Source organism: Typopeltis vanoorti, chromosome 4 (assembly GCF_054136105.1).
Source record: "Typopeltis vanoorti isolate ZY-2024b chromosome 4, IOZ_Tvanoo_1.0, whole genome shotgun sequence".
NCBI classification, from domain to species: domain Eukaryota; kingdom Metazoa; phylum Arthropoda; class Arachnida; order Uropygi; family Thelyphonidae; genus Typopeltis; species Typopeltis vanoorti.
In genome coordinates, this window is record NC_143552.1 from 171,210,613 (window position 1) to 171,226,919 (window position 16,307).

A 16,307-nucleotide genomic window follows, 5' to 3' on the forward strand; every position below is an offset into this window, starting at 1 on the left:
AAAACTTTCTTACATGTTATTCTTTTCAATATGAAATTCAATTTTATCCTGCTCAAGACTAAATAGTGATCACTTCCAATTTCAAATCCTCTGTACACTCTGGTGTCCTGCACCAGGGAGAAAACATCACTATCAACAATAACATAGTCAATGAGACTTTTCTTATTCCTAGCCTCTTCTCTCCATGTGAATTTGTGCACATTTTTATGTTGGAACATGGTGTTAGTAATAACCAGTCCATGTCCTGAGCAGAAATCCAACAGATATTTGCCATTATTATTAGCTTTGCTCTTTTCTCCAAATTTTCCCAAAATATTTTTGTATGTCTCACAATCATTTCCTACTCTACTATTTAGATCCCCAACAAGGACCAACTTTTCTTTTTTCATTGTGTCAGTTGCTTTTTCTAAAGCCTCAAAAAATTCCTCCACTTCTACCTTAGTAGAACCTTCTGTGGGACCATAGGCACAAATAAGTCTCATTGTCCAGTTCCCCATTCTCATATTTGCCCACATTACTCTACTTGAGACTGACTGCCATTCAAGAAGATTAGCCTCGTATTTTGTGTTGAATACTATGGCTACTCCTTTTCCTTGATTGTTATTGCCTGAATATAACATTTTGTATTTATTGCTCAGAAAGATCTCACCAGTTTTGGTCTTTTTTAAGGGTCAAGGGTGTGCTTAAGGGTCAAAGCTGTATAACTGAGAGGAGACCTCCACATAGCCTTTAAAGGAATGCGGAGAACCGACCAGGGCTTCTGACCTAATGTCCAATTCTCACCTTCTCGTGGTGCACCCTGTTGGGTATCTACTCTGATACTGAACGAACGAGGATGGGCTGGCAATTTGGGATTTAGCCGACCAAATTGTATTCTTATTGGTTAAACCAAAATAAAAAAATAAAAAAAACACAGTATTTAGATTAACAAAATAAAACATTTAATATATGATATATATATAACAAATACAAGAATTCTGCTTTAAAATGAAACAATACAATTCACAGAAAGCACTAATCAAGGTAGACAATATTCCAAGCAATCTTATTTCGGACTTTGAACTTCGAAGATATGTTAATGTGAGAATAAACAAACAAGTATGACTACTCTTACCAGATGGAATCTTCAATACATCAATTAATTGTGAGCACACTTATGAATTAACTTATTTACGTTAGCGGAACACATTAATAAAAATTCTCCAACGGTTTAACTGAACTACTGTTAATTGCGCTTCACTACTCAAAAAAAAACACATCAATAAGGCACTGATATCTTTCCTTGTTTACTTTTCTCAAACCAGTTAATTTCAATATAATTCTTCTCAGGGCAACATAGAATTAAGACGTAATCCTAGACTAACTGGAACTAATCAGAATTTTTGCATTGAATGTCCAGTTCTTTATTTATCCGGTTACGGCATTCATTTATAGCTAAGTATATGATTCACTATGTTTTGGCTCACTTCTAAACACTATTCTCATGAATTTCTGCCCTAGAGAACTTATAATTTTCTTCCACTTCCTTTGCTTATATCCTATCCTCCTTCCCGCTCCACAAAACTTCCTCTCTCTTCTCTAATTAAAATTCTTATATTAATATTTTTTCTCCTTTAAGTCTGAAGGTCACGCTCTATTCGACTCGTGCTTGTTTATTTCATGCGTCTCCATGACAACCAATGAACGCAAACATTTCGCTAATGTAATACAATGCTCTACTACTACATGAGTGATTACATAACGTTAAATTTTCACAAATAAGAATAAACAGAATATTTGAGCTATTTAATCAGCTTTTTCATTGCATATAGAATTAATTATAATAATACTTTTCGTTACATCATATATATATTTTAGTTATTATAAATTCTGCACATATTATTGCTTAATAAATTAATAGTAGGTTAAATTTAGAATAAATATTTAAATAGTAATCCTAAATTAAGGAATAATAAATAATTTTTATACAAATCATGATTAATACATAATAAACAATGTTAAATGTGAATGAAAAAAATAAATTACACAACATAGTTTCATTCACAATTTAACACTTCCTTGGACAGAGGAGAAGGATACACAGTAATATACTTGGATTTTGCAAAAGCTTTTGATAGAGTACCTCATGATAAGTTGACAATCAAACTAGAACAGATGGGGTTGGATATTAGATTAGTGCATTGGATTGGTGACTGGCTATCTGATAGGTATCAACAAGTTGTGTATGGGGGTGCAATATCCAGGAAAAGGAAAGTCACTAGTGGAGTGCCTTGGGGATCTGTTTTAGGGCCATTACTATTTAACTTGTATATTAATGATATTGGCGAAGATTTGGATGGAGATATTCAGTTGTTTGCAGATGATGCAAAGTTGGGACGAACCATAAAGAGTAGTGAAGATGTTGTGGCCTTGCAAGAAGACCTGAATAAATTGAGTGATTGGGCAAGCAAATGGGGATGTGAATTCAATGTTGCAAAATGTAAGGTTTTAAAATTTGGAAAACAAAGATGGGATGCAGAATTTATGCTTGGTGAGAATATATTGTTGGAAGTAGAGGAAATAAGAGATCTGGGAGTGATAGTGGATAAGGATCTAAAATTTAGGGGACATATCGCCAAAATTGTGAAGACAACACAAAGACTTCTGGGAATGATGAGGAGGACACTGACGTGTAGAAGTAGGGAGATTCTTGTTCCATTGTATAAGTCTATGATTAGGCCACACATGGACTATTATGCCCAGATTTGGTCACCTGGTTTTCAGAAGGATGAAGAGATGTTGGAAAGGGTCCAAAGGCGACTGACTAAGGTAGTTTCTGACCTCTGGAATGTCGAGTATGAGGAAAGATTGAAAAGATGTAATTTGCAGAGTCTAGTGGAGAGAAGGAAGAGGGGAGATATGATAGAGACCTACAAGTTGGTAAGGGGTTGTTATAGGATCAATGGTGGAGAAGTTCTACAGAGAATAGTGGGAGATCAGGGGAGAACCAGAGGTGGTCATCCCTGGAAACTGTATAAAGAGGGTGTGAGTAGGGGAGTGAGAGGCAGGTTTTTTTCGTGCAGAGTTGTGAATGATTGGAATGACTTGCCTGAGAGTGTGGTGTCTGCAAGGAGTTTGAATGTGTTTAAGACCCGGTATGATGAGATGTGTATGAGATAAAAGGACCTCCTAGATGAGTCTTTGACTCCATGAGGACTTGTTTAATAATAATAATAATAATAATGCCAATAACCTGTGGCCAGGAAGAGCCAATCAAGGCCAAAAATTCTTCCTTCTTGTTCCTAATACTTCTGGCATTAGTATACATGAAATGCAGTGATCCCCTAGTCCCACCCCTATATTGGCGCGTTATTCTAAATGACCCATTCCCATTTTTTGTCCTTAGTGCTGGCTCGGGTACATTCTGTCTCACTGATGTCTGCATATCCATTCCCCCCCCCCTCCTTGGTAGTTCTAGTTTCCCTGGTTTTGCACATCCATTTTCACTTCATCCAGCAACACTCTTTCTAGTCTCCGCACACCAAGTCCATTCAAATGCAGGCCATCCACCTTGTATAAGTCCTTTCGCCCTTCAAACTCATTCCACACCACACCGTCTGCATAACCTGCGCACAATGTCATTTGCGATTATGGCCCTCCTTCTGAACTCCTCTCTGTCATACCGCGGCAACAGACTAACCATTCTAACTCTGTCACTCTTTTCTTTCGCTACCTTTAACAATACTTTCAAGTCCTCTCTCATAAAAAATTTATCACCTTTCAATTCATTCGTACCCGATGTGTGATTAATTAGATGTGTGTGAGTTCGATTTCCCAAGGCAGCAATAAAATTCAACCGAACGTGTTAAAATTCGTAAAAGTGTTAAAACTAAGTAATATATATATATATATATAATGAATGTTATGGCAGTTTCACATATGGAATTCGGTTGAAGAGAGTTAGCATTTCAACTCAATTGTCAGCTATGCTTTTATCTTTCGGTTGCGCGATCTTTTGTTAATACCGCACCAATCATATGCACGTTTTAATAACCTGCCTTTGCTGTCTGTTTCGCATTAGGCTTAATTACCGTGAAGGGAGAAAAGTCACAGCAGAGAAAAATGTTCCTGGTCCGGGGATTCCCTTATTCAGGTAATATTCACTAATTTCATGTTGTCAGTCTGTGGTGTGCCAGTATCGGTAAGTGGTGATATTATTTGATCTATTCTATGTTAAAAAATTTAACCCTGAGATGGATAAGTGGCTGATAAAAAATAAAAAAAAAATCCCGTGAACCATCAGAAGAAGAAGCAGAAACAGACTCAAAAAAAAGGACAGTATTTCATATTTTACCATCTTCAGACCAAATGGTAAGAGGCAAAAAATGTAATATATGCATTTGATTTTTGCAATATTCACTGTGTATGTTTTGTATTGAATATAAATACAATAAATATTATAATAATATATCTCTCTATTACGTTTTTTTTCGAGGGGGCTGTGAAATATTTTCATTTTTGCAAAGGGGAGCCTCTGACATCCAGAAGTTTGGGAAGCACTGCTCTACACCACTTTATCATTCTATGGAATACAGATGAAAAAATCTGAATTAGTAGTCCATGTGACTTTAAAGGGGAATATCCTCTTTATCCCTGCTCACCTGTGTGTGTTTATTAACAACCGCATATTATTATTATTATTATTACTTCAGGCGACTCCAGGGAGTCCTTACACTCATCGAGGGAGGCCCTAAACATCATGTCCACACAACTATATGACGTTCTCACAGTATCTATCATACTTTCCCTTGAACTTGCTCACTGTCATAGCATCCAAAAAACTCTGGCAGCTTATTCCACTCATTTGCCACTCTAAAAGTAAAGAACCCAGCTCTAACACCCTTGCTAACCACACTCTTGCCCAGCTTCCACAGGTGTCCCCTAGTTCTCCCACCACCAGTCTTGATCTCAAAAATATCCTCTGAATTAATTATATAGAATCCCTTTAGCAATATGAATGTTTCGATCATATCTCACCTTTTCTGCCTATCAACTTATTTCTGCAACACACAAATCATCAACCTCTTCTCATATGGTTCATTCCATAGACCTACTATCATCTTAGTCACTCGCCTCTGGATCCTCTCCACCTCCTCCCCATCAAGAAGGAACTGAGGTGACCAAATCTGGGCACAGTAGTCGAGATGAAGTCTTATCAAGGCTCGGTACAGAGGTACAATAACTTGCTTGTCTCTGCTTGTCAAGGTATTTTTTAACAACCAAGTGAGTTGATGAGCTGATTTAGCTACTTTTGCAATGTGCCCCCTAAACTTTATCTCCCTATCCACCAACACTCCCAAGCCCCTGGCCTCATCAATCTCCTGGAGTACAGTTCCACCAATGTGGTATACTGCTGTTAATCTTTTCACCCCAAAATGCATAACCTTACATTTTGTCATTAAATTGGCATCCAATCTCCTTAGCCCAAAACTCCAATCTATCCAAGTCATCCTGCAAGATTTTGACATCTTCTGCATTCACTATCGACCTACCCAACTTTGCATCATCAGCGAACAAATGAACTGTTCCACTTAGATCCTTCCCTATATCGTTAATGAACAGATTAAACAGCAGTGGTCTAAGAACAGAACCCTGTGGCACACCACAAGTAACCTGTCTTTTGGACTCTACTCCTGAATAAACTACTCTTTGATATCTCTCCATCAACTACCCACCTATCCATCTCACCACCCCTATATCCATTCCCATATGTTGTAGTTTACGGATTAGAATTCCACGTGGTATCCTGTCAAATGCCTTTGCCAGGTCCAGCAGTATCACTGTAAACCCATTTCCCATATCCAGTTCAGCCGTCACCTTGTTATAAAACTTGAGCAAGTTACTGAGGCATGATCTACCCTTCACAAAGCCATGCTATCCCCTGTACAGTATCTCATTTTCATCAATCCATTCCTGTATTTTTCCTTTGACTACTTTCTCCAAGACTTAGACAACGACTCCTGATATGCTGATCGGTTGATAATTTGCAACCGTAGTCTTTGATCCTCCTTTATGCAGTGAAACTATTTTCCCCTCTTTCCACACCTTCTGGACTAAACCAGACCCGAGATTCAGATTAAACAACATGGTCAAGGGCACTGATAATTCCTTAGCTGCTTCACGCAAGACCCATGCCGGTATACCATCCAATCCAACAGATGTATTCACATTAAGGTTCTGTAATAGACTATTCACCTCTACTTCATTCATCACAATTCCCATATAAACTAATGGTTCCTTCATTTTTTCAATGTCACCACCTGGATGATATACTTTTGCAAAGTGCGCGCTCAGTAACTTCACTATATCGACTGATTCAGTGACCTCAGTACCATTGTCATTCCTTAAAATCATTTTGCCGTGTACAGTTTTTTTTTTTTTTTTTTTTCTTGCAGCATATTGAAAGAATTGTTTGGGATTCTCTTTTGCTTGCATAGCTAGTTTCCTTTCACAATCCGCTTTTGCTTTTTTTTTTTTTTTTTACCACACTCGTTACCCTTCTGCACTTTATACCGTTCATGTGCCTGCAAGTCACCCCCTTTCTTTAAATTCCTTCCATAGTTGTTTCTTTTTTTGCAGCTCAAGTTTAATCGTGTTATTCATCCATTTAACCCCTACTTGTTTTACTATTCGGACCCTAGGTATACAATCAGCCATAACCTCCTGTAAATGATCCTTGACCACTTCCCATGCTCTATCGACGTCCAGCCCTTGCAGTTGTACATGCCATGGAACTGATCCAACCAATCTCCTTAGCTTGTCATACTTGCCAGCATGGTAATTCCACATATACCCTGTCTTAATCGAAAATTCCACACCTTTAGCCACCTCCCAGGTCAAGACTTTATGATCACTCTCACCAATTGGTGGCAACATGGTCATATTTATTACAGCCAAATTCTCAGATGCAATTACTAGGTCAAGCACTCTCACATCCCCTAGTATTTTCAATTACATGCTGTCTCAGATAGTTATCCTTTAATAATTGAATAAAATCTATTTCATTACTCACATGTGTCCTCTCCTCCTTCCAATCAATGTTACCATAGTTGAAATCCCCCATAATAATTACCCTCCTTCCACTCATTTCATCAATTTGTTTATGCATACTATCTCCACCATCTATTCCATCACCTGGTCTATAGCAGCACTCAACTGTATATTTTATTCTGGCAGTCTCAATCTCACACCAAATAGCCTCAAATGAGCTCATTTCACTATCCTGCGATACAACTTCAATTCTCCTTGGCTGCAGTTCATCAGCTATCATCAATAACACTCCTCCCCCCCATTTTATTCTCTCTGTCCACACTATAACCTACACATTCTATCCCACTACCTATATCATCTTCCGTCAGCCATGTTTCACTAATGCCAATGACCTGTGGCCAGGAAGAGCCAATCAAGGCCAAAAATTCTTCCTTCTTGTTCCTAATACTCCTGGCATTAGTATACATGAAATGCAGTGATCCCTTTGTCCCACCACTATCTTGATGCGTTATTCTAAATGTCCCATTCCCATTTTTTGTCATTAGTGCTGGCTCGGGTACATTATATACATTCTTACACTCAACTGTCTCACTGATGTCTGCATATCCACTCCGCCCCCCACTCCTTGGTAGTTCTAGTTTCCCTGGTTCTGCACATCCATTTTCACTTCATTCAGCAACACTTTTTCCAGTCTCCGCACCCCAAGTCCATTCAAATGCAGGAAAAGAACTGAGTTTGGTTATGTTGTCCTGGCTATTCTTCAATGCCTATTCACAGACGCGATCCCACTACTGTATGATGCAGAAGCTTTTGCCTGCTGTGTTTCCGCCCTGGGCCAATCCGAGCTCCTTTGAAGTCACAATATTGATGCCGTGCTTAGTGTGGACATCCGATCGACATAGGAACGTTGGGAAACAGATCTCCAGTTCTCAAACCATCCACCAGCCCAAGCCTCCTAGTAGCTAGATTACAAGAGACAGCCACGACTCCCGGCCAAAAGTGCACATATGATGTGCACTTTTGGTTATCTTTGTAATATGCCTTCCAAACTTCAGCTCCCTATCCACAATAATGCTCCCCCCCCCATGAACAAATTAAACAACAGAAGGCAGGTACTGAGCATACTCTGTTAATCACACATCTTCCACCAGACTCATCTCAGCCATATACCACATTTCGATTATTATTATATCACTGTCAATCACCCACAATCTTATCCAAATCCCCAGGTTCATATCCATCCTATCTGCTATAATTTATGCTATGGAGTTCCTATCCTGTCAAATGCCTTTGCATAGTCCAGCAGTATCAGTGTAGCCATTTCCTTTATTCAGCTCAAGCATTACTTTATTATGAAAAGTAAGCAAATTACTAATACAAGACCTACTATTTTGTCCAGCTGGCCTTTATCTCACTGAAAACCATGTCTCTTATAACTTATGTTGTTCTCCACCCAGTCCTGAATTCTCTCTTTTACTTCTAAAATAACTTAATCCCTATTGCTGAGATAGTGACAGACCTATAATTTGTCACTTCTGTCATGCACTGGAACTATTTGTCCTTCTTTCCATTACCTAGGCACCTAGATCTGAGGTTAAATTAATATTTTTAATTAATAAATTAAATGCCACCATGGTTAGAGGAGGTTCCAAGTTTTTAACATTTTTGTAACATATGAGTTGATATGCCACCTGATACTGAAATATTTCCGCTTGGATGGTACACTCAGCTATTTTGTTACCATCAGTCCTCATTAAAGTCATCTTTCCATAGTCATTTTTCCAAAAATTAATTTGTCACAGAGCAAAAAAAGAAATCTTTGGTCATTTTCTTTCGTATCATCAGCTAGCTTATCCTCATAATTAGCTTTGGCCTTCCTTATTATATAAGTGATTATTCTTGCCTGTTAATTGTGCTATTAATTAAAGACCTGTCTGTATAACTGCAGTTATAGTCAAGGTGTTGGAGAGATTGGTTAGGAATAGAATACAGAATTGGTTGATAGACAGGATTATTGATGATGGTGAGCATGGATCTGTAAAGGGATGAATCTATATGGATTGCGAGCATGGATCTGTAAAGGGATGGATCTATATGGATTGCAAGCATGGATCTGTAAAGGGATGGATCTATATGGATTGCAAGCATGGATCTGTAAAGGGATGAATCTATATGGATTGCAAGCATGGATCTGTAAAGGGATGGATCTATATGGATTGCAAGCATGGATCTGTAAAGGGATGGATCTATATGGATTGCGAGCATGGATCTGTAAATTTCAGCAATTTACTTCAATTTTATAAGGTAACGAATATGTTAGTTAAGTTGAAATCACATCTAGGGATATTTTTGGACAGCAACTGACCCTTGAAGGTAGTGCAAGCTGAGGCAACTCAGAAAGGGTGGAGCAAGCTCCAATCACTATTCTTGATATTTACCCATAATGTGAACTTAACTCCTAGGAGCTGTATTATTGTTCAACATTATGAGAGAAGGTCGCTACCCAGACCGGTTTCGACCTTTTTTGAGGTCTCATCAGTCAGTAGGTAGACCAAGTTAATACCAAGTTTGTAGCGAACAGAACCTGCTCTATCCAGGTATTTGCTTACGCTTGGAATCGCCGAACTTTATATAGTTTCTATATTCGGCATGAAACTATTTGAGTTTCTTATTCGGCTAAGAAACAATATGGGATATAATATCCCTTAACTTAAATAAGTTCATGTCGCCGAATTGAAGCCTTTGGCTCTTCATTATAATTAGTAATTTTGGACTTTGCAAAACTGTTTGATAAATTACCATGTGATAAGTTGGTGTATAAGCTGCATAGAATGTGAATACATATATATTGGTTAAACGGATCATAGATTGGCTCTATGAACGATACCAAGTTGTGTGTAATGGAGCAGTGTTTCAAAAAAGGAGGATAACCAGTGGCATGCCTCAGGGTTCTGGTCTTACTGAAAAGAGAATACTGAAAGTGTTGCAAAGACTGCCATCAGACAGCCAATCTCTAATCCATCACTAAGAAGTACTCTAACATGTAGAGATAAGGAAGTGGTTGTGCCATTGTATAAAGCATTGGTCAGACCATACTTGGATTATTGTGCTCAGATTTGGTCACTTAGTTTTCAACGTACTGTAGAATCATCAAAGAGGGTCTAGAGACAAGTGACTAAGACAATATCAGAAGAACTTTGGAATTCTGGCCAGAAAGGGGTTGAAGAGATGAGGATTGCAGAGTTTTTGGTGGACAAAAGAAAAACAAGTGATAAGGGTGGTGAAACAGTTTATGAGATGATTATGATGGTGGGCACAAATTACTTGAATGGCAAGAGATCTAAGGTTTGTGACTGAGGTTGTACAGAAGACTCAGAGAGAGAGAGAGAGAAGACAGTGAGTGTCATTTCACAGTATGATAATGCAGAGTTACACAGAAAAGCATCAATAATTAACAGTATAATAGCCAGGATGTGCCAAAAGAGAGGTGTAGGAATATGTGGATGTCTTCATATCAACTATTCCAAATAGCTAATATGAAGACACATTGAGCTAATGCATTTTCAGAGCCTTTTAAATACAAGGAAAAGAGGGGATATGATTTCGACATGTAAAGTTGATATGAGATTGTTACATTTATGTGGAGGAAAGTTTTTTTTATAGTAGAGAGGGACATGGGCAGAACAAGATACCATCCCTGGAAGCTGTATGAATCAGGTGTGAGGAACAGATTCTTTTCATGGAGAATTGTGTTTGTGCATGTGTGTGGCATGAACTGCCCGAAAGTGTGGTGAATGAGGAAATTGAACTGAATTAAGGATATTGTTTTGTTTTGTATAAGAGTGATTTGAAGACAGAAAGGAACTGTATGCGAGTGACAGCTTGCATTTCAATGAGAAATGCATAGGTATCTGGAGAGAATGCTGTACTCTGAACAAGTCAGGGTGTTAATGAAGGGAAACTAAAAAGTCTGGAGGGGATAATGATAAGTGCAGAAACAGTGACAATGCCTTGATTCTTTATACTAATGTCAGAAGTAACCAGATTAAAGGAGATGAATTGGAGTTACTGATAGCATCAGCCTGTTCAAAGATCATTGATGGAAGATGATATATAGATAGGAATAGAAGTAGCAAGAAATAGCATCTTTCGACAGGACAGGAAGGGAAAACATGGTGGTGGAGTACTGCTTATGATAAGTGTTGACTCATGTCCTCTCAGAGTGGAGGATTTGGAGGGCAATGGCACTAATGGTTTTGAAAGCATATGGTGTGAGGTAGAGGTGGGTAGGACAGGATATTTTGTGGGATGTTGCTACAAGACAGAGAGAATAGAAGGTGAAGAGCAGAAGATGTTATTCAGTACAGCATGACAAGTGCAAGAAGAATGATTGTTAGGGGAGATTTTAATTACAGCATTATAAATTGGGAAAAGGAAACAGCATATAGTAATAATGGAATGGAATTTCATTAAACAACTCAGACAAGGGTCAAGAGTTTTAGATTTGGTCATAGTATCAGAAGAGCTGATTATCACTGAGATGACATCTTTAACCCCAGTTGGAGAGAATGACCATGTGGTTTTGACTTAGAAGATGAACAGACATGCAGGAGTATCAAAGAGAAAGGAGTGTATGTGGAATTATAAGCCAGGTGATTATAACCAGCTTAGATATCAACTTGGGACAATTCCATGGAGGGAGGGAATTGGAAGGGCAAGATATGTTCAGTGTTTGGGAATATGAAGAAATATTTGTTAGCAGCAATAGAAAGCTGTATACCAGAAGTGAGAAAGAGAACACCGTTCAATGTAAAGTGGATGACAAACAATATCAAATGGGAACTGCTGGTAAAAAAGACGTTATGAAAGAGATGTAAGGAGCAGGATGGAGAGCAGAGGTATGAAGAATATAAAACTCGGGCCAGGAGAGTGACTAGTAAGGTATTATTATTATTATTTTTATTATGTGACACCTCCAGGGAGTCCAATGACTCATCAATGGGAGGGCACCTACTCCATAGTTCCCTGTCTCCACTACTCAATTCACCAACTACAACTACACCAACACCATCTGATGCCAACCTCCAGCACTAGTATTTCACAAACAATTAAAAACATCCATGCCCACAGAGGGATATGAACCTGCAGCCTTTTGGCTGGAGAGCAGATACACTAACCACTCAACCAACCAGGCCGGCAAGGAAGACAAAATTGGAACACGAGAAGCGATCGGCACTGAGAAAATACAAATAAAATCTTAAGCAAATCTTGGAATTTTTTTGCTATGTGGCCAGTAGGAGGAGACCTGATTGTGCAAGAATGATATTGTGGGATAAAAATGGGAATAGAGTGACTGATAAAAGGACATAATAGAGTTGTTCAATGAACACTTTAATGGTAGGTTCTAGAATTTGAGTGTGTTTGAAATACTGAATACTCTGGATTTTAAAGAGGATGTCAAGAAAGCAGTGGCACAGGATGGAATTTCGCTATGGGTTTTGAGAGAATGTGCTAAATAACTGACATTGCTGTGACTTGGGTTTTCAATGAAAGCCAGTCAAGCATAAGATACCCAAGGGGTGGAAGCAGAGTAAGATAGCGCTATTGCATATGAGTTAGCAGACTGGAAGTGTCTAATTATAGGCTAGTTTATGTTTCATTGGTAGCTGTTAAGATCTTGGAGAAATTAGTGAGGAACCATATACAGCATTGGGCAGATGAGTGTGATATTATCTGTGGGAGTCAACAAAGATTTGTTAAGGGGTGCTCTTGTTTTAGTAATATGATTGCATTTTACAATAAAGTGACAGTTGATGAGGGAAAGGCATATTCTACCATTTTCTTGGATTTTACAAAGACATTTGACAGGGTGCCACCTGATAAGCTAATATTCAAGCTGCAGCACATGGGTTTAAATGTTAGGATAGTGAAATGGATTCAGGATTGGCTATCTGATAGGTATCAGAGAGTTGTGTATGGGGGGAGCAATATCAAGGAGGCTGAAGGTTACAAGTGGGGTCTTACAGGGAACTGTATTGTTTTACCTTTATATCAGTGACCTTGTCAATGGATTGTAGGGGTAAATTCAGTTATTTGCAGATGTCAAGCTGGGAAGGGTTATTAGTTATAGTGCAGATGTGGTAGTCATGCAACAGGATTTGAATATACTGGAAAGATTGGCAATTAATGCAGCTAAATGTAAAGTCTCGAAGTTTGGAATACATCGATGGGAGGCCACATACTCTGTTGGAGGAACTGTACTGAAAGAAGTGTAGGAGGGCAAAGGATCTGGGGGGTGATGAGTGATAGAAACTTTTACTGCAATACTGAGAAAGATGCTAACCTGCAGAGATAAAAGAGTTGTCATTCCATTGTATAAAGCCCTGATTAGACCTGTCCGGACTATTGTGCTCAAATTTGGTCCCCAGGATTTGGAGGGGATAAATTAATCATGGAAAGAGTGTTGAGATAGATAACGAAGATGATATGAGAACTGTACAATGTGAGTTATGAAGATAGTTTAGGAGAGGTGAAACTTGCATAGATTGGTAGATAGAAGGAGAGGTTATATGATTGAGACTTTTAAACTTCAGAGATAGTTACAAAGTTGACACTGGGGAGTTCTTTTGTTCAGTGGAACAGGTGGTAGGAACGAGAACAAAGGGGATATTCATGAAAGTTACAAAAGTAAGTTGTGAGCAAGTGGGTAAGGACTGGTTTATTTGAATGGAGGGTGGTTGAATCATGGAATGCATTGCCTTATAGAGTTCATGAACAGGCAGTGAGGTCAAGGAATGGCATGATAGACTGTATTTTCTAAGGTGGTCCTCCCATCATGAGTCCTGTGTGTACATGGAGTCCTGTGTCATAACAACAATAATGATAGAGACATTTATCTTTAAGTTAATGGGAGGATTTTATTTGATTAATCCAGAGGAGATTATAAAAAGAGTAGAAGGTGAGAGGGTAAGAACTATATACCATCTCTGGATATACGCGGGTAGTCTGAAAAGTTCTTGGCCCAACAATGAAAAAATGAATTTATAATTTTTTAATTATTTTTATTTTTCAACATAATCTCCTTTAAGACTAATACATTTATTCCAGCGATGCTCCAGCACCATTATCCTTTCCCTGTAGTGGTTCTCAGCAAGATATGCAAAATACCGATCTACAGCAGCAATTGCCTCTTGATTTGAAGAAAAATTATGGGGATTAGGATGGATGTTCAAACAATTCATAGTGCATATTGCTTAATTTTCCCATTGCCAAAAGACTTTTGTGACCAGATTCATTGCCCTGATGAAAGATGATTTTTTTTCTTCTGCAAACCGGGTTTTTTCTCACGAATTTTTTCATCTAGTCTGATTAAAAGTTTGGAATAATATTCCCAAGTAATTATTTTACATTTTCAAGATAATTAATAAACAAAATGCCTCTAGCATCCCAAAACACCGATGCCATGACCTATCTTGCTGATGGAACCGACTTTGTCTTCTTTGGCGCTGAACAACCGGCTGCTGTCCACTGTTTTGACTGCTGTTTGGATTTTGTTGTGTTATGGTGAATCCAAGTCTATTCACAGTAATAAATTGACACACAAAATCAGTTTTATTCTTGTTAAAACACTCCAAGCACTGTTCAGAGATTTTCATGCGAGTGCGTTTTTGATCTGCTGTGAGCAAGCACGGTACCCATCTTGCACAAAGCTTTAATATGCAATTCTTCTTGCAAAATATATCCTACACATTCTTTTGAAATGCCAATAGTCTCAGCAATTTCACGCACTTTGACTCGCCAATTATCCAATACCATATCATGCACTTGATCAATGATTTCTGGTATTGTTATACTTTTTGGACATCCTTCATGTGGATCATCTTCATGGCTGGTATGGCCAGGTTTAAATTCGGCAGCCCATTTCTTAATTGTTGAAAATGAAGGAGCAGAGTGCCCATAAACTTTTATGAACTTTGAATGAATTTCTTTTGGCGTTAAACCTTCTTTTACAAAGAATTTTATAATTGCATGATACTCAATTTTATCGATTTCAAGGGATACAAACAACACTTTTGCTTCAGGCAGCTGCATAAAATAAACTACTTGATAGAATGACTTGCAATTTCACATGGATGCTTATGACAGATGTACCAGCTTAGAAAAAAAAATCTTGCCAATAGTGTTGCCATCTATGGTCAAGACTGAGAACATTCAAGACCATCCTCATATGAGTGTTGTAAAGTGGTGTGATGAGTAGATTGTTTACATGGAGAACTGTCAATGAATGGAACGCATTACTTGAATATGTTGTTAATGCAAGGAGTGTTAAGGAATTTAAGATTCGGTATGTTGTCAGTTGAAACTCCCACAATGAATCTGCCAACTCCATGCCAGGTGCAATAATAATAATAATAATAATAGCAAAACTTCTGACTTTCTATCTGGGCATACCACAAATTTTACCCATCACTACTAGTTCAGAGACAACAACTGTAATTCATAACATTAAGGTATCTTTGCTCCACCTTTGAATGTTCACCTCTCTACAAATGACAACCCTATCATGAATACCATTCACATTTATCATGTAGTGAGATTAGAAAATCTTAGATACAGTAAAGAAGAGAGAAAGAGAGCAAACCAAAGTGATTAATGACCTATCTTTCACTGATTCAATGCAATCTTTCAGATGGATGTTATTTTTGCTGCAAGCCTTTCTAACTATATATTCATGATTACTATTCTTCAGAATTGGCAATTGTAGTTCCACTGATCTCTTCTTATATATGATAAGGATTCAAGTGACAGCTAATCATGACTTCTTTATCAACTGAAAAATCTCAGAACAATTTTTTCTATCTTTTCTTATCTCTACTAATGTCCTTTTTCAGATTCTCTGTTATTATATATTTTCTACAAATAGTGGAATATGCAGGTTTTCAAATGAAACATTAAAAAGTTTTTAATTTCTTCTCAACAATGGTACTAGTGTACCATTGTATTATATTATAAGCAAAACTTTTTTTTTTGTCTACAAACTCTTTCGAATGTGTTTGCACACACAACACACATTCAAAAGAGTTTGTAGACAGATGGACTGTAGGATGATATGACTGAGCTTCATATGCTAATGAAATATTTATCGGAATGTACAGAGATTTTTCCAAGGATAGAATGGGTAGAATGAAAGGGGAAAAGAACAGTGACAAGGGGATTGATAGAAGTTGCATCATGGAAGTGAGAAATATTTTGACATGGTGAGAAAGTGAACAATACAT

At 37.9% G+C, this 16,307-nt stretch overlaps 1 protein-coding gene and 1 pseudogene across 1 annotated transcript in view; both read right to left on the reverse strand.

The window, feature by feature from the left end:
• Nucleotides 1–16,307, reverse strand: part of LOC150107843 (protein phosphatase PP2A 55 kDa regulatory subunit-like) — a 282,326-nt gene that overhangs the window by 94,199 nt on the left and 171,820 nt on the right. The window lies entirely within an intron of this gene.
• LOC150107844 (signal recognition particle RNA) lies at nt 7,753–8,023 on the reverse strand (annotated as a pseudogene).